Source organism: Pleurodeles waltl, chromosome 6, assembly GCF_031143425.1.
Source record: "Pleurodeles waltl isolate 20211129_DDA chromosome 6, aPleWal1.hap1.20221129, whole genome shotgun sequence".
Taxonomy (NCBI): Eukaryota; Metazoa; Chordata; class Amphibia; order Caudata; family Salamandridae; genus Pleurodeles; species Pleurodeles waltl.
In genome coordinates, this window is record NC_090445.1 from 1,311,484,789 (window position 1) to 1,311,504,705 (window position 19,917).

Genomic DNA, 19,917 nt, shown 5'->3' on the forward strand with positions numbered 1-19,917 from the left:
TTCTAAATAAGATCGCCTATATAGTACTGGTATCATGGACCATCCTATCCCAAATTTCCTAATGCTATTCCAAATTTCTTAAACTACATTTTGAAATTACTAATAAATTGCAATGAATGATTTTTGCTTTGCATCTCATTCTCAATTTCTCAACACCCTTTGATGGGCCAACTCAGTCTGCATTTTTTAATGTATAGATGGATGCAGGCATGCATACTACACATCACTAAGAAATTGCTTGGTACTGCACAGGCTACAAAAATAAAGGTACAGATAAGAGAAAGAATATGCTAACTCAATAATACTAATGACTATCACTATCTTACTGACAGGACAGGACACAGGAGAAGTCTCTGCATTACTGCTTAAATAATCAACCCAAGCGAGCACCAACAAGTATGATTACGTAGCAGTGAGCAACTGTCTAGATGACAATCACATAATATTTGTAACATAAAGTTAACTTACCTGCGTGTGAGCAGCATGCTTGCTATTTGGGGAAAAAATATTAACACAGAACACAACTAATAATGAACTATAAGTTGCTCACCGAGGCCTGCAACCTCCATGCTTAGCTGGTCGAGCAGCTCTGCCTCCTGATCTAGGATGTCAGCCCACCGGAGCATCAGCTGTTGTTGGGTGTGCCAGACCGCAGAGCTGCAGCTCAAAGCCCAGCACACTCTCTGCCAGGGCTGCGGGCGCCCCTGGAGGCCAAACCCACTCCCTGGCCTGCCAGCTGCTGCCAGGGTGGAGGTGGCGCTGCACATAAAAAACTAGTTCTGCCACCTCCAGCTCAGAAAAAATGGCACGGGGTTGCACCCCTTTGCGGCAGCGCCGCCCGTAAAGAAGGCAGCTAACTAAGGTGGTTTGGGGGACCTGGCACTGCCACTCCCATGCTCTGCCATGGTGCTGGGCACTAGGGTGGAGATAGAAGAAAATTAAAAAGAAGGAAGGAAATAAGAAAGTAAAACAAAAAATTAAAAAAGTACAAAAGTCACAAAAAAATAGAAAAAACATAAAATATAAAAACACAAAGGTAAAAGGTAAAATAGTAAATAAAAATGAGGGGAAATATGCTTTATAGCCGTAGGATGAAAGAGACTAATAAGGAATTAAAGTACGCCCCTGAACCATAACAGAAGCAAAGATCAAGATGGCCACACCCATGCGAACCGCTTTGTGCCATTCGCACAAGACTTCCAGCGCGAGAACGCACTTCGCATTGCCAGTGATCTAAAACATCACACAAAAGGGCACGGCAAGAAACGCCACGGAATTCTGCATAGCGAAGCTGAGTTATTTTACCACTTTGTGGAGTTCCACGTAGTGCGACTACGAGAACTACGCCCGGGCCTATATAAGATCCATTGTTCACAGGTTTAAAGGCGACGTCTTTATCATGAGTCTGCATCTTTATGCCTGTTGGCACAGTTCAACATCACTTATTAGAAGAATCTCTGGGCTGGAATCCCACACTACAAATAGATGATTCTCTTCAAAAGATGTTATTTATTACAGGTACTTCTGTTGTCTCTTGGGTTGTCATTCTCTTATTCGCCACTCCTATAACTCCTACAGCTTGGACCATTTTTCCCAAGAGGGGTTGGTTTGGAATTTCTACTATTCTCAAAGTAGAATTTTTAGCACGAGTGTCAACAAAAAATGTCACTGGGTGGCCATTTACCTCATCATCTACGAATGGACAACTCTAGTCTATCTCCAAGACTGTGTCAAGTGCACAATTTTCCTCCCCTCTCAGGAACCACCAGACTGACTGATCGGAGCCGTAGTTCTCAACTTTCTCAAACATGGAAAACTGTTGAAAAGGATTATTGCCTTGAAACGCATTCTGTTCATTTTTTGAAGCTTGGTTTGAATTCAGTCTCGAACCATTAGCTTTTAGCTGCGGCATTGGGGGTTGTGGAACTTGCATTATTGGAGGAAATTGCAAATTACATTTCTGTTCTGTCTGTCTTTGAACATTTTGCATTTGTGCAGGTTTGTTATTCTGAATTCTGAAGCTGATTGGCTGCATTACAACTATATTCCCTCTTCCAATGCCTCAACTTGTTGCAAAAAATGACAATGGGTTGTCTTCTTTAAACTATTAACATGCATCCCTGTACCAGGGTCTATTGGGTTTCCTCATCCTCTACCTTGCATTGGATTTGATCCCTGTTGATACACTCCTTACATAGCACCAACATTCCCTATAAATGGCTAGACTTGACTAGTTCTCTGAGCATCTCTAATCTGGGCAACATTTAACTTCTCCTTCAGCTTATCCTGCTTCATTTCAATTTCATCACTACAATATTCTGCATACCTCAAAATCTCATCAACTAATTTATTCTGCCAGCAGATCAAATGTTGTTGAATCCTCACGCTGATCTTGGGTTTCAATCCTGTCACAAACCTCAAAACAAAGTGTCTCATATCCTTTGGTTCAAGTTTTTCCATTGTACTGTACTGGCTAAATGTATACAACGATCACTCATAATAGGCATGATTTGACTCCTTGGTATCTTGAGTCAGTCTAACAAGTTTAATCCAATCAATATCTTGGGGTAGTACCTTTGACTTCAAAAATGTTATCACCTGCTGATACTTTTTTATCACCAACAGCAAAGGACCTTTAGTCCCCAGACTTCTTTGCGGTTCTGATCCAGGCCACTGAACAGATACTTTACGCTCTGCCCAAAAGTGACTTGGAAATACAATTTTAAACAAGGTGTTCAAAGGGACCCACAACATCTGCAAAGACTTCACACATCTCTCAATTTACTTGCTTTTCTCTCAGTTTTGGGAAATCGTTAATGTCAAAGCCCAGCTCACCTGAGTTCTTGTTCAGTTCTGATGGAGGTTGAAGACAATCCGACCCCACCCTGAAACTGCTTGTTCCAGCACACTAGTTTTTAAAACAGTGCACTAAGAACAGAAGCTCAAGGGAAGGGGGGAAGTGGATAAAATAAAAAAGAGAGACAACACCGTTCTTGCGTTTCCACTGTTGAAGTGCTGCACAAATCTGCGGCCCTTTCTGACTTCTGTAGAAACTGGTGCCTAATGAAACATAAACAAAGAACAGATAAGTGCAACCTATTCCTAAATGGGTTCCTGACTATCCCTTTATTTATTAGAAATGCTCTTCTAAAAGTACCTCTTGGATCCTGGTCTCTAGTTTCCAGGTTTGGAATGTGTTACTGCTCTGGGAAGTGTTTTCTATTACTGTAAAGCTTCTAAAACATTAAACAAATACCGTTATCAGAATTACCAATATCAAACATTCATCATAATATAACTAAAGCCTAAATTCCCAATAGCAGACTCACTTTTCCCATATTTCCAGAATCTTTTATAAAACAAATACTGTACTTTTACATCAAAATACAGCATGTAATTTGTGCAAGTCCTTGATTTACTGTTTGCCTTGCTGTTAATGGTTTCCACTGTTCGATTCTTAAAAGTTCCATGAGAAAAAAACAATGTTTGCTTCACAAAGTTCTGCAAAATATTCTTGTAACAAAGAGTTTGAATCACAATGTTCGTGGAAGGTATTTCGTTTCAAATTGTCTATACAGGAATCCAGAAATTGTTGTCAAAGTTCTTTCAGGTAATAAAAGGTTTTGCACTTACTTGTTGCTGGCAAGACATACTGATCAGTCTAACCTTGTCTTCTTTCTCTTTTGCAGGTTACTCATAGGAGAGAGGCTGAAGCAAGGAGGAACCGGAAACCGGAAGAAGGAAGAGCCAGAAGCTGCGCCCATTGAAGTCAATGAAAGTCTGTAAAGAGCAGGAGTGCCAGCGCCGAGGGATCTGTTCTCAGGTAAGCGGGAGGTAGACGAGCACAAGCACTGGGTGAGGCTCGGGGGATGCCTTTTATAGACAGGGCTGGGTGTGGTTTGAAGGGCTGGGTGTGGTCCTCACATGCTGCACATGTTCTTGGAAGGTGTGCAGAGCTGGGTGTGGTTTGAAGAGCTGGGTGTGGTCCTCACATGCTGCACATGTTCTTGAAAGGTGTGCAGAGTTTCAGTTATTATGCAAATGAGTTGGATTAACACATGGCCTAGGGAGGAGTATTTTAAAGAAGCCTTGGTAAAAGCAAGGCCCAATGTGTAAACAAAACAGCACATTAAACAACATACACAGAAGCCTAGGGGGGGGGAAGGTGAGATAACAAGAAAGGCTTTCAATAGTAAGTTTAAAAGGGAGCTATTACAGAACCCACTAGTACAGTGAGAGGGGACATGCTCTTTGCTGTGTACAAACCCTAACAGTTGCCCCCCTCAAAGGCCTTCCTACAGGATCGGGTTTTCCTGGATTTTTTAAATAAAACCGTCTAATCAGCTGTGGGGCATGTACATATGATGCTGGTTCCCATGAATTCTCAGATTCATCATATCCTTTCCATTCTACTAAATAAAACAGACGTCCATTAATTATTTTTGAGTCTTTTATGCTTTTCACTTCATATTCCAGATTTCCCTTAATTGGTATGGGTGGAGGTGGTGGTTCAGGTCGGGTTTTTGAGTTGTACGGCTTAAGCAAGGACACATGGACCTGATGTCCTCCCTATTTCTTGGGTGCTGTCCCACGGCGTTGACCCTGTACACTATTCTGCGCCATAGCTCCATCTTCCTGGCTATTGATGTGTGCTGTACCTGTGAGCCAATACTAGATACTACAGATCTAGTATAGACAATTTTGTTTCAAATTGTCTATACAGGAATCCAGAAATTGTTGTCAAAGTTCTTTCAGGTAATAAAAGGTTTTGCACTTACTTGTTGCTGGCAAGAGATACTGATCAGTCTAACCTTGTCTTCTTTCTCTTTTGCAGGTTACTCATAGGAGAGAGGCTGAAGAAAGGAGGAACCGGAAACCGGAAGAAGGAAGAGCCAGAAGCTGCGCCCATTGAAGTCAATGAAAGTCTGTAAAGAGCAGGAGTGCCAGCGCCGAGGGATCTGTTCTCAGGTAAGCGGGAGGTAGACGAGCACAAGCACTGGGTGAGGCTCGGGGGATGCCTTTTATAGACAGGGCTGGGTGTGGTTTGAAGGGCTGGGTGTGGTCCTCACATGCTGCACATGTTCTTGGAAGGTGTGCAGAGCTGGGTGTGGTTTGAAGAGCTGGGTGTGGTCCTCACATGCTGCACATGTTCTTGAAAGGTGTGCAGAGTTTCAGTTATTATGCAAATGAGTTGGATTAACACATGGCCTAGGGAGGAGTATTTTAAAGAAGCCTTGGTAAAAGCAAGGCCCAATGTGTAAACAAAATAGCACATTAAACAACATACACAGAAGCCTAGGGGGGGGGGAAGGTGAGATAACAAGAAAGGCTTTCAATACTAAGTTTAAAAGGGAGCTATTACAGAACCCACTAGTGCAGTGAGAGGGGACATGCTCTTTGCTGTGTACAAACCCTAACAGATAATGAATGACGCAAGATCACTTCTACTCCAAGGCACATACACATAACTTCCACCAGGCACTTCTCTCAATGGGAAATTTGCTGTACCCACCTCTCCCTCTACAGGAGGTGGTTCCTCTGTGGGTTTGTTTGGATCTCTCTTTCTCACGGATCGATCTTCTCATTTGTCCAAATCATTCCACTTTCAAATGCTTTGAATCAGTTCTTCGATTTGTATGTTCATCCCTGAAGTTCTCATATGGGTTATATTCTCCTCTTTGAAGCATACACGATGAATCCTCTGTATAAATGTGGTTTTGTTCAAGTCTACCTCGTATCTCTGGGCTAATTCTGCTAGTCTGTTGTAACCTGCACTGTATGCCTGGTACCATCCTTACACATGAACATAAGTCAATGTTCATGATAAGTATCTGAATGGGTCATTGTAAGGTTTCTGCTAATCATCTCATCTAATTCTAATTTTAACTTCACTACATCTACCATGTTCTCTCTCTCTGGTGACTGAATTGTTCCCAGACTCACCTCTGTACTCACACCTTCTCTTGAGGGAATATCAGCCTCAAAAGATTTGACCCTCTCACCTATTTGTTTGGCACGAACACTCAGAGTTACTACAGGGATTTTAGGCATATTTCCTACCCCATGGGCACCCCTACCAAAATGTTTAGGTGACTCCCATATAGGCATTCCAGTAGTTGGCATTCTCTGGTATGTACCTATGAAACTATACCCTGAAAGATTTAAAGTCTAATCTGCATTCACCATGCTTATAGAATGTGTGTGCATTTCAAACAAAGGAACAAATCCTCTCTCATCAGAACCAACTTTATCCGATCCACCTACTGCACTTGCCAATTATATAAGTTGTCTTTCCTGGGCTTACAGGCTTGTACATAGGGACCACAGGCTTAAACGTAAGTGGAACAGTAAGAACATCAAGAGTGTTTGTGCAGGATCAGTTGGAACTTAAATTCCTGAACTCTCTCCACTTGGTTCATAATGTACATTCACTGAAGTGACCCCCACAGGACCAGGAGCCACATTTGCCAGGGCAATAGCAAGTACAACTTACACACTACCACCTGTACCTTTTCCACCATCCACCCAAGTCTCAATATATGGGGGTGGATGTTCACACAATAGCACATCTAGAATGCTGTCTCCAGAATCGCTGTCACTAGCCTCACTCATATCATCTGGTTCCTTTCACTTTCACTTTTTTGTTTCTTGTTGTTTTTTTCTTTTCTTTCTCTCCCTCAAATGCTTTGCTCATCAAAGTTGGGTACAATCTAACTCCTTCTAGCATATAAGTCCTCCATCATTTCTGTTCAGCATCCCTTCGAGCATCTGTATAGGTGTGCTCAGCTCTTCGGGTTCTACCCTGATATTTCTCTTTCCCTCTAGTGTGAGCAGCACGTTACTAAGCATTAAGCACCTCATACCATGTAGGTCAGGTCTAGAGGTTGGCTTCATCTTGACATTACTCTCCTCAGATTTTCAATAATTCTCAAATTCAATGTGCTATATCGTGGAAACCTCAATGCACCTTTGTGTTCTGTAATCTTATGCTATTGACTAAGCAAAATAGATGTATGGCGCCCTCATTTATTGTCATGTAATGAAGTGGAGTATCCTCGGGAGATGCTGTTTCTCCCTCTCTATTAGGTATAAGCACATCTCCTCTAAACAAGTTTCATATACCTTGAAACATTTAATTTTTTCCCAATCGAGTACAGATAATTACAGTAAAATTGTGTTTCAAACCAGAAAGCAACGCCGTATTCACAACCGTTTGTTCAACAGTAACAACCGATCACAGAATAACTCCTTATGATGTCCACAAAGCAGTGCGGCAACACACCAACCAACCTATACCAGTATGACACACTGTGACATCAATCTCCCTCCTTGCAGTGGCTCACTCTCCATTACAATCTGCAGGCAGGCATTCTCTTCAACATCACATGCAAATAACAAAATACAACTTAATAACATTTGTTTGCTCCACTAAAGAATCAACAGTTTCCAGTCATGCAAGAGTATCAAACACTTCGATTAAAACTCAACCTGTGCAGTATCATCCAGATTCATATAGGTTCACCCTGCACATTAAGATCCAGTATACAAACTGCCGCACAGTCACATAAAGATGAAGTCCATATCTCAATTGTGCTGTCGACAATGTCTCATAATGAACCTAATCAAACTTAGTAGACAATTACTATATGGTGTCTTCTTCACCTTTTAATACAATTCTGTGATCTGACATCACGTCGGACCCAATAAGAACTTAAACATTTGTTTTACAACACACCACACTCACACAACACTCAAAAAATCTCCACGAAACATTGTCTGATTTTACAAACATGCTACCCTATTCATACTCACTCCTTTGCTGCTTGTATGGCCCTCTATCAAATCTCCAAACCTCTGTCGATCCACCTAATTCTGGAGAATGGCACTAGGGACTGGGCTTTGGGGACTAACTAGTCTAGGATACAAGGTTCTAACTCTCCTTACTTAGGGATCCTAATATCCTACTCTGCTGCCATTTGCAAATGCATCTGGCCCATTTTCTAGTTTCTCTGATTCTGAAGGACCTTTTGTAGAAGTTCAGAGGGGCGAGGAGAATGAAATCTACATTTTCAAATCAAGTAACCCATTCCTGAGCTGTCCAATTGGCAGCAGTCACACAGGAAGTTCGAGTTCAAAGATTTATTACAGATTTAAGGCTAGACATATAAATGAGTCTCAAAAAACATACTATATAAGTACAGATTCACCAAAGGCAGTGTAAAGCTTTGAATCAGATTAAATCATACAAGCATAAGGCATGCGAGCATTTCTACAGCAGCAATACAAAAGATTTGAAACAATACTTGGCAGTCAGAAATAAAATGATGATCCTTCTGTCTAATAATTTGTAAGTTAATCTGATATAAATATTCTAACTAAGCTATGGAGAAAACTGAAATATTTCTCAGGAAATGCAAGAATTTGAATAATAGTCAAAAAGTGTCAACATAATAGAAACCTTGGTAGAAGTTCTGCCAGAGAGATGTGCTTATCATGAAACGACTCAGCCAAAGTAGGAATAGAGAGCTCTTTACCTTTCCAAGTCTCAAGGGAATCCATTCTAGTTAAAGGGTAGAAAGGGTCTGCCTCACCTAACTAACTGAATATCCCTTTTGATCTTGAAGAACCTTTGAGAATCCACATCATCATCAATCAATCAATCAATCAATCAATCAATCAGAGAACTTATTAAGCGCACTATGTACCCGTCAGGGTTTCGAGGCGCTGAGGGGGGGGGGGAGGGAGCTGCTAGCGTTCGAAGAGCCAAGTCTTGAGTAGTCTCCTGAAGGTGAGGAGGTCCTGGGTCTGGCGTAGCGAGGTGGGGAGAAAGTTCCAGGTCTTGGCGGCGAGGAAGGAGAAGGATCTGCCGCCAGAGGTCTTGCGCTGGATTCGGGGGACGATGGCGAGGGCTAGGTTGGCAGAGCGGAGTTGACGTGTGGGGACGTAAAAGTTGAGTCTGGTGTTGAGGTAAGTGGGTCCGGTGTCGTGTAGAGCCTTGTGAGCGTGGATGAGGAGTTTGAAGGTGATCCTTTTTTCCACGGGGAGCCAGTGGAGGTCTTTCAGGTGGGGGGAGATGTGGCATCGGCGGGGTATGTCGAGGATCAGGCAGGCGGATGCGTTCTGGATGCGCTGGAGTCGTTTGATGTCTTTTGTTGGGATGCCTGTGTAGAGTGCGTTGCCGTAGTCAAGTCTGCTACTGACGAGGGCTTGAGTTACCGTCTTTCTGGTTCCTATTGGAATCCACTTGAAGATTCTGCGGAGCATTCGGAGGGTGTTGTAACAGGAAGAGGAGACGGCGTTGACCTGTTTGGACATGGTGAGAGCGGAGTCGAGGATGAATCTGAGGTTTCTTGCGTGGTTGGCTGGGGTGGGTGGGGGTCCGAGTGCAGTGGGCCACCAGGAGTCATTCCAGGCCGAGGGGGAGCGTCCGAGGATGAGGACTTCCGTCTTGTCGGAGTTGAGCTTCAGGCGGCTGTTGTTCATCCACTCGGCGATGGATTTTAGTCCCTCGTGGAGGTTGGTTTTGGCGGTGAGAGGGTCTTTGGTCAGGGAGAGGACGAGCTGGGTGTCGTCGGCGTAGGAGATGATCTGAGGTTGTGTTGACGGGCCACTTTTGCAGGGGGGCCATGTAGACGTTGAACAACGTTGGACTGAGAGAGGAGCCTTGGGGGACGCTGCAGATGAGGTTGGTGGCTTTGGAGCGGAAGGGGGAGAGCTGGACTCTCTGGGTTCTGTCGGAGAGGAAGGATGAGATCCAGTTGAGGGCTTTGTCTTGGATGCCGGCTTCGTGGAGACGGGCCAGTAGGGTGCGGTGGCAGACTGTGTCGAAGGCGGCTGATAGGTCGAGGAGTATGAGGGCTGAGGTTTCGCCGTTGTCTATTTGTTGTCTGATGTCATCAGTGGCGGCGAGGAGTGCGGTCTCGGTACTGTGGTTTCGTCTGAATCCAGATTGAGAGGGGTCTAGGATGGAGTTGGCTTCTAGGAAGTGGGCGAGCTGTGCGTTGGAGATCTTCTCGACGACTTTCGCTGGAAAAGGGAGGAGAGAGATCGGTCGGAAGTTTTTGAGATCGTTGGGGTCAGCCTTGGGTTTCTTGAGGAGGGGTTGGATTTCTGCGTGCTTCCAGCTGTCCGGGAAGGTGGCGGTGTTGAAGGAGAGGTTGATGATTTTGCAGAGTATGGGGGCGATGGTGGCGTCGGCTTTGTTGAATGCGTGATGTGGGCATGGGTCCGTGGGAGAGCCTGAGTGGATGGAATTCATGGTTGTTAGGGTTTCGGCGTCGTCCACTTGGGTCCAGGTGGTGAGGCGGCAGGCGTGGGCGGCGTTGTCAGGGGTGGGGTCTGGCGGAGGAGCGGTGTTGAAACTGTCGTGGATGGCTGCGATTTTCTGCTGGAAGAAGGTGGAGAGGTCGTTGCAGAGTTTCTGGGAGGGTGGGACGTCGTTGATGTTGGCGTTAGGGTTGGAGAGTTCCTTCACGATGCCGAAGAGTTCTTTGCAATCGTGGGCGTTGTTGTTGAGGCGTTCAGTGAAATGGGCGCGCTTGGCGAGTCGGATCCGTTGGTGGTGATCACGGTTGGCGTCTTTGAGGGTGGCAAGGTTGTCAGGAGTGCGCTCAAGGATCCATTTCTTCTTGAGCTTCTGGCAGGTGCGTTTTGAGGTGGTCAGTTCTTCTGTGAACCAGGCTGGTTTTTTCTTTCCTTGGTTGGTGGTGGGTTTCTTGAGTGGAGCTAAGGTGTTGGCGCAGTCGAGGATCCATTGATGGAGGTTGATGGCGGCGGCGCTCGGGTCGTTGGAGTCGGGTGGTGGGTGTATCACGAGGGAGCTGGTTAGTTGGTCTTTGGTGACTTTTCCCCAGCGGCGGTGAGGTGGTAGAGGGATGCGGTGGTGTTCGGTGTTTTTCTTGAAGGTAAAATGGACGCAGTGATGGTCGGTCCAGTGGAGTTCGGAGGTGTGGTTGCTTGAGGTGAAGAGGGGGTCAAGCGTGTGACCGGCAATGTGGGTGGGAGTGTTGACCAGTTGGTGGAGTCCGAAGTTGTGGAGGTTGGAGGTCAGTGAAGCGGTGTTGGCGTCGTTGTTGTTTTCAAGGTGGAAGTTTAGATCTCCCAGGAGGATGTAGTCTGGAGAGGCGAGGGCGTGGGTGCTTACGAGGTCGGAGATGGTGTCGCTGAAAGGGGCTCTTGGTCTTGGAGGGCGGTATATGAGGGTTCCTCTGAGGGTCGTGTTGGGGTCCGTGTGGATCGGGAAGTGGAGGTGTTCGGCTGTCTTGAGAGTGTCGTCCGTGTGGGTGTGGATCTTGAGGGTGGATTTGTGGGCGATGGCTATTCCTCTGCCGATTCCGTTGGTTCGATCTCTTCTGGTGATCTTGTATCCGTCCGGTATGGCGATAGCGATGTCAGGGGCCGAAGAGTCGTTCCACCAGGTTTCGGTCAGGAAGGCCACGTCTGGGGCGGTGGTGTCGTGCTAGTCCCAGAGCTCAATGGGGTGTTTTCGTGCGGAGCGTGTGTTGAGGAGGATGCATTGCAGGTGGTTAGTGTTGTTTGTTGCTGGATTCATTGTTCTGTTGCAGGAGAAGTTGCAGGTGCGGCAGGAAAAAGTTCCTTTGGTGTGCTTCGGGTGGCCAGGAAGCACTCTATGGAGGGGCCAGGGTTGAGAGCGAGGAGATCGCTGGCAGAGTATCCGAAGTAGGAGTTGCGGGGGGCGTGAGGACCAGGGGGGGTGGCGCTGGGCGCGGTCCAGGCGTGGACGGGCGCAGACGGGCTTGCCTCTGGTGCGCCTCTGGCGCGCCAGCTGCGCGCCTGCTGCGCGGACGCGCAGCGCCAGCCATTAAGAAGGGAGGGGGGAGGGAGGAGCAGCTGGGAGGCGGGAGGCGGGAGGGAGCGGCAAATGGGGGTGTGGGGGGGGCGGGGCCGCAGGGAGGCAGCGGCAGGGAGCGGAGAGCAAGGGGGAGCGCCCAAGGGGCGAGAAACAACTTAAACAAGGCACAAGAAAGTCGGGCACAAAATCGGAAAAACAGTCACAAAAAAATTATCACCAGTAGTTTTCCATCTTTCGTGTGCAATTGCAATTTGCAACCCCTATTAGACTTTCATCCCAAGAACCAAACATCAGGATGACTTTGGGTACCTCCCAGGTCCAGGGGCTCACAAGGGAATTATTTTGATCTTTCTCTGTTCATTGGCAGTCCTTGTCAACATATTCTCCTGTACTCCTTTATCTCAAACACAATATGCCTTTCATTAACTGTAGACTTGTGCTGACGCACCTGCAAGTAAAGAATAATACAACATAAGGAAAACTCCGCATGGAAGGTTAAGCATTGAAAAACATTTCAGGCCTTCTCTTAAGAAAACTTAACAAACAATTCAATGCACATTTGAAATACATAGTTATATGTGTATTTCTCCTCATATGTATAATAAATTTTAACTGTGATTCTACAACTTCTAACGATAATACTGTGATCCAAATACATTCAATATAAATACATTCATGTACTGTAATTCAGTTGATTAATGTCAATATTATAACATGCATATACATTTGTGTTTCTACTAGTGACTGCACCTCAAGTAATATGATTTTGATGCACCACTTAATATTAGTACATTAGAGCACATGTTACATACGTTGTTGATTACATTTTTAGGTCACTTCTTCAGCACATAAAGCACAATGGCACTGCCAAGTTATCCCGTCTCACCAGCTGATTGTAAATGCAGAGCTAAGAAATGGGAGAAAATTTTAATGATGTGTTTTATGGAAAATATATAAATATAAAATTAACTCTTCTGTTTGTATTTCTCCAACTTCAAGGTGTCACATTTACGCATAATAGGCATCTTGCTTTCAATGGCTGGTGGACACTGTGTTCTTTAGAACCGAAAAATTATCCATTTTTAAATAGGAGCAATTTAAAGTGCAGAAAAATGATCCATATTATGACATTTTTTGCAGAACATTGGTCTGCATTTTAAATTTCTCCCCAAAAATGGTTCTATGTTTGTGTTAGACATGTAGAGATGCCACATATGGTGAATGGTATGTTCGTTGCCACACATATGTATGACACAGGCTCTCATTCACCCATACACATAAATCCCATTCATAGGCACACATGCTCATACATCGCCACACTTTCACCGACATACATGGCAGCCCTGCCCTAGAACCCTTGGTTAAAGTATTTTGTTGGAATCTTAGTATCTGCCTCTAAGGACATTGGGCTTTTAGTCAATAAAGCTGGGTGTGGGGGTGTCTGGCAAAACTGCACTAATGGCTTGGCCTTCAGTAGCTCACAATAATTTTCACTCATCAGACGTAGCTCTCACAACAGAAAAGGTTGGAGACCCCTTTCCTAGACAATTGTTTGCTCTCGCCCAGTGCCTCTAGCTGATATTCTCAAAGTGGAAGCTGTCTATTATGCCTGCTGCTTCTTTGCAAATACATACCACTTGCTTTGAAATGTTAGTAATAGGTCAATGGCTTGTGACCCCAATTGTATTTGCAAACTAGTGATACCTTCCACTGGAATTTGGTAGGAGTTAGGGAATACCCCTTCTATGTCTCCTTCACTGTCTGCCACAACATTCTCAAAGCGGAAGCTGCCTATCAGTGGCAAGTTCCACTTTGTGAGCCCATACCACATGTTATGACAGGACAGTAATTTCTCAATGCCTTGCTGCAGTAATTTGAATTACCAACAATTTTTATTTTCCATTGTGATTCAGAAGGAGCAGAATGCTCCTTTCTTATCTTCTTCACTTTCCAACTATCAATGAATTGCAAAGTTGCTTACTTTGAGACTTGTACTTTAGCAGTCACAAACCACATAATTTTGAAAATCACAGGCTTTGTGACTGAAAAAAAGGTTGGTATGTTTGGCCACAGGAGAATACCAGTGCCTTCAATTAGCTCATTCACAAACTGTGTTAGCAAGGGAAATCTAAATGTGTGCAGAGTTGTGTGGGAAACCTGCACCAGTGCCAACACTAATGAAAAGTAGCACTGCCTACTCTTAAAAAATGAAACTGAAAAGTTTCATTTTTTTTCTTTTTTAAACACATCCGCAACGGAATGCGTTTAAGAAAAAGATTGCCTTATTTATAAGCAATCACAGACATGGTGGTCTGCTGACCCCAGCAGGCCACCATCCCTGTGATTTTTATGATTTCCAGTGGGTCGCAAATTGTGACCTACCTCATTATTATTAATGAGGGAAGTCTATTTGTGACCCACCGGGAATCACAAAAGAAACTAAGGGGGTCATTCTGACCTCGGCGGTAAAAGGCCCTTACCGCCGGTCAGAAGTCCGCCATTCTACCGCCGCGGCCGCGGTAAACCGCCACGGTCATTCTGACCCACAACGGCGGAACCGCCAAAATCCCGACATCCAAGGAAGGCCGCCACATCAGCGGGCCGCGGAAAACTGGAGATGACCAAACCTCCACCGTCACGCCAACACAAACACGCCCATGCCATTCTGACCCACGAATCCACGCGGCGGTCTTTCAACCGCGGTATTCCATTGGCGGGACACACCGCCGCGGTCAAAATACACACACAGCTCCAAAACACAGCCACATTGGACAATTTGAAATACACACACCTGACACACATACAAACAACACTCCCACACATCCAACCAACTATAAAACACACACCCACATCACCCACAAACCCCTACGACCGAAGATCATAGACGAAGGAGAGAGAGACACATCACAGAATAGAGAGCTACATCACACAGAGGCACACTACACCATCACACACACCACATAGAAGAACAAAGCACCACACACCAACACACTCTTCACCATATACACCACCCCACACCTCATCCACACCACCCCATGGCACCCCAAAGGCACCCACGCTTTTCGGACCAAGAACTCCGGGTCATGGTGGAGGAGATCATAAGAGTCGAACCCCAGCTCTTCGGCTCACAGGTGCAGCACACCACTATAGCCAGGAAGGCGGAGCTATGGCAGCAGATCGTGGACAGGGTAAACACGGTGGGACAGCATCCCAGTAATCGAGAGGACATCCGCAAACGTTGGAACGACTTACGGGGAAAGGTGCGCTCGATGGTCTCGCGACACAACATCGCAGTGCAGAAGACTGGCGGGGGACCCCCACCCACACCACCCGAATTCACAGCATGGGAGCAAGAGGTACTAAACATCCTGCATCCTGATGGCCTCGCTGGAGTACACAGAGGAATGGACTCTGGTAAGTACAATCTCAACTACTTCACCCCCCCCCAGCATGCCAACCCCCACCACCACCCTCACCCCCAACCCCCATCACACATCCTCCCTGAGAATGTCTCCCCAGCACAACCCACCCAACACCAACCCCTGCATGCCACCACAAACTATGGACACCCATCACCTAAGCATGACCACTGCACATACCCCCCCCCCCAACACCCCCACAACACCTCCCCCAAGGGAATGACAGCACTGGGGGACAAGGGCACCCATAAATCGCACACAATAGCACACACAGAAACAATAACCATACTCTCTTACCCCATGCAGGACCCGAACGCCAACACACCGGCCAGGAGGGTCCAGAAATGTCCATCCCCCCCCGGAAGAGGCACCCAGTGATGACAGCAGCTCTGTCGACCTGGAACCTGACGACCAGCCCAGACCATCGGGGACCTCTGGACAGTCGGTTCCCCACACACAGGCCACAGCAGACCCAACCCCCTCTGGGAACAACAGCACAGCTCCCACCCAGCGGGCCCATGGCTCTGTCTCTAGGAGAGGTCAATCAGCGGTGTGTCTGCCACTACAGGGCCCCCAGGCTAACCCACCACCCCAACAACAACAGGGACCTGGGGGCAGTGGTAGTGGGCACACCGTCCAGGGGACAGAGTCCGGGGAAAACAGGGCAACTCGGAGGGCTGCTGTGCGACGGGGGGGGAGGAGAGGCCCAGGGAACCGACTCTCCAAGAGGCCCTGACCACCATCATGGCAGCCTACCACCGCTCACAAGAGACGATGGCGACGGTACTGGCCAGGTTCCAGGAGATCCAGGCACAGCAGGAGGAACGCTACATGGGGTTCAACAATCATCTCACCAACATCTCTACCGCCATGGGGAGCCTAGTCCAGGCCCTCCACCGGATAGAAGACACGTTGCGGGACCATGTGGCACCACACAGGGCCCCTGTCACTAGCCCGGACCAGGAACAGCCTACCACCTCCGCCGGCACTAGTGGACAGGAGGCCCCACCACAACGACAGGCCACCAGAACCCCACCTCCTGCTGAAGAACAACCACCCCGCAAGAGGAGCCTGAGATCAAAAAAATCAACAGAGTAGGATGTCAAGACCCCCGCCAGCATGAGATATCCCCTGAAGTCATCCCACTGTCCCACATTGCCACCCTGTCCAACCTTGAACTGCCCCTGCTCCATCCTTCCACAGGCATATGGACAATGCACCTGTGAGACTGAGAACTGGACTCTGCCATGGACATTACTCCACCCCCACCCATCACCGTGTTTATATCATGTACCATTATCTAGCACCAAAAATAAATCACTCAATGCACTGAAATCATGCTGGAGTCAGGCTGTATTATTTACAAATGTAAAACACATTACCGATCAATTATGTTCTGTAAACTTTGTGCTGAACACATACCGAGATCAATAAGCATTAGTCCATGGGCTAACCAAGCAGAAGTCATGCAGTGGGTCATACAGCACTGAAAAGGGAAGGGAGAATCAAACATCAGTTTCAAATAACTGGGGGGTCATAGACAAAGTTGAGAAAAAACGAGGCAGTCAGGAAAATTAAAATGGCGTGTGTGATTCTTACCTGTGTGCTACTGAAAATACTGTTGGATAACTCTGTCCCTGTTGTCTGGGTCGTCCTCTGAGTCTTCCTCCTCTTCACTCTCCACAGGCTCTACAGCTGCTTCAACACCACCATCTGGACCATCCTCCTGCAGGAAAGGCACCTGACGTCGCAATGCCAGATTGTGAAGCATACAGCAGGCCACGATGATCTGGCACACCTTCTTTGGTGAGTACATCAGGGATCCCCCTGTCATATGCAGGCACCTAAACCTGGCCTTCAGGAGGCCAAAGGTTCTTTCAATGACCCTCCTAGTTCGCCCATGGGCCTCATTGTACCGTTCCTCAGCCCTGGTCCGGGGATTCCTCACTGGGGTCAATAGCCAAGGCAGGTTGGGGTAACCAGAGTCACCTATTAGCCACACACGTTGTCTCTGTAGCTGTTCCATCACAAAAGGGATGCTGCTATTACGCATCACATACGCGTCATGCACTGACCCAGGGAACTTGGCATTCACATGGGAGATGTACTGGTCAGCCAAACAGACCACCTGGACGTTCATAGAATGGTAACTCTTCCTGTTTCTGTACACCTGCTCATCGTCTTTTGGGGGGACTAAGGCTACATGGGTCCCATCAATGGCACCAATTATGTTGGGAATATGTCCAAGGGCATAAAAATCACCCTTCACAGTGGGCAAATCAACCTCCTCTGGGAATATAATGTAACTCTGCATGTGTTTCGTCAGGGCAGACAACACTCTAGACAACACCTTAGAAAACATTGGCTGAGACATTCCAGATGACATGGCCACTGTTGTCTGGAATGAGCCACTTGCAAGAAAATGGAGGACTGACAGCACCTGCACCAGAGGGGGAATTCCTGTGGGTTGGCGGATGGGGGACATCAGGGCTGGCTCCAGCTGGGCACACAGTTCATGGATGGTGGCACGGTCAAGTCGGTATCGTAGTATGATGTGGCGTTCTTCCATTGTCGACAGGTCCACCAGCGGTCGGTACACGCGAGGATTCATCCTTCTCCTCGCAAATCCCAGCGGACGGTGCCTAGGAAGGACAACATGGAGCACAGAGTCAAGATAATCACTGGTACGTTCACCACTGCTTGCATGGCACACGGTTATCTAGGTATTGAAAGGCGTGTATGTGTGGCAATGCCAGGCCTAGGCCTGTGTGTCGCAGTAGAGATTATGCCATGTGGGCCCTTGAAATGGCGGCTGCCTGACCTGTGAAGTGGGACAATGGGATGTGAGGTCACTGCGCTGGCGGAGCACACCGTGGCGGAAGGCGGTCGAAGACCGCTATACGGAGCCGCATTGGATAACATTGAAGCCTATGGGTTTCAGGAGCCAATGACGATGTGCGCCGGCGGTCGCGGTACGCACCGCCGCGGGCGTGACCGCCATTTTCTATCTGCTTAATCACTCGAGACCTGATCATCCACAGGAGAGGACCTATACTGCAAGTGCTGCTGTGAACTCGGTCTGGAAGTGACAATGGCTGCTGCGACTGGGGAAAGGGCCCCTGCCTTCACGTCTGAAGAGTTGGAGAAGCTCATGGATGGGGTCCTCCCCCAGTATGCGTTACTCTACGGTCCTCCAGACCAACAGGTGAGTACACCGGGTGCACATGGAATGGGCGATGCCTGTGTGGAGTGGGGTGGATGTAAGTTGGTGGGGTGGGGGGCGAATGAGGAGTGCAACGCACGACAGATGAGAGCATGTGCTATATTGCAAGGTTGGGGAGGGGGGGCCAATCACATCTAACATGCAGTAAGTTGATGATTGTTTCCTTCCCACCCTGTACATGTCACATAGGTCAGCGCCCATCAGAAAGTCGGGATTTGGCGTGCCATCGCCAAGGAAGTCCGGGCCCTGGGGGTCCACGTCAGACGGGGCACCCACTGCCGCAAGAGGTGGGAGGACATCCGCCGCGGAACCAGGAAGACCGCCGAGTCACTGCTGGGGATGGCCTCCCAACCTAGGAGGGGTGCCAGTCGTACCCTGACCCCCCTGATGTCCTGGATCCTGGCGGTGGCCTACCCGGAGTTGGATGGGCGCTTGAGAGCATCACAGCAGACACAAGGGGGTGAGTATCAGCACATTCAGCTATCTTTCTGCGCAGTGGAGGCGTCTGGGTGGGGGAGGAGGGTTGGGGGTGACATTAGGCCAGGGCGCTTTCTGTAGTGTAGTCCTCTCCCTTAGGCATGGCCCTGTGCTCCCGGCCCCCACCTCCGTAGGGTGACAAGTCCAGCTATTGATGGTCCAGCCTCACACATGTGCGCGCTTGTCGTCTCCTGACCTGTTGTCCGAGTCAGAGGTACTGAGTAGTGTGCCCCGAATGCACGGCTTAGTGCATGCGGCTCCTGTGTCTGTCCTCTCCGCCAACGGTGTTGACATTGCATGCACTCAACCAGGTCTTCTCTTTCTCCCCCCACCCTTCTTCTTCATCTTCTTGTGCATGTGTGCATTAGCATCATCAGGCGGAGGAGATTTGGCATCGGAGCACGAGGGAGCTGCAAGCCACAAGGCCCCGGTGGGCACAGGAACAGACACCGAGGGCCCAAGTGAGCCGGAGGGCGAGGGGAGCACCATGACGGGGACCGCTGGTGAGAGCAGCGACAGCGACACGTCCTCGGATGGGAGCTCCCTAGCAGTGGCGGCAACATCCGGGCCCCCCGCCTCTACAGGTACAGCCGCCACCCAGCGCACCAGCCCCGCCCTCCCAGCAGCCCCTCAGCCTACGCTCCGTGCCCGCTCACCCAGGAAGGCGGGCGTCTCCTTCGCCCCAGGCACCTCAGCCCCTGCCCCTGTTACCCCTGCTGCCCTCAGTGAGGAGGTCATTGATCTCCTCAGGACACTCATTGTTGGGCAGACTACCCTTTTGAATGCCATCCAGGGGGTAGAAAGGGAGGTGCATCGGAGCAATGCCTACCTGGAGGGCATTCATTCGGGTCAGGCTGCCCATCAACGATCGTTCAATGCTCTGGCCTCAGCACTGACGGCAGCCATTGTCCCTGTTTCCAGCCTCCCTCTTCTGACTGCCTCCACCCTGTCTCTGTCTCCTGTTCCTCAGCCTATCCCATCCACAC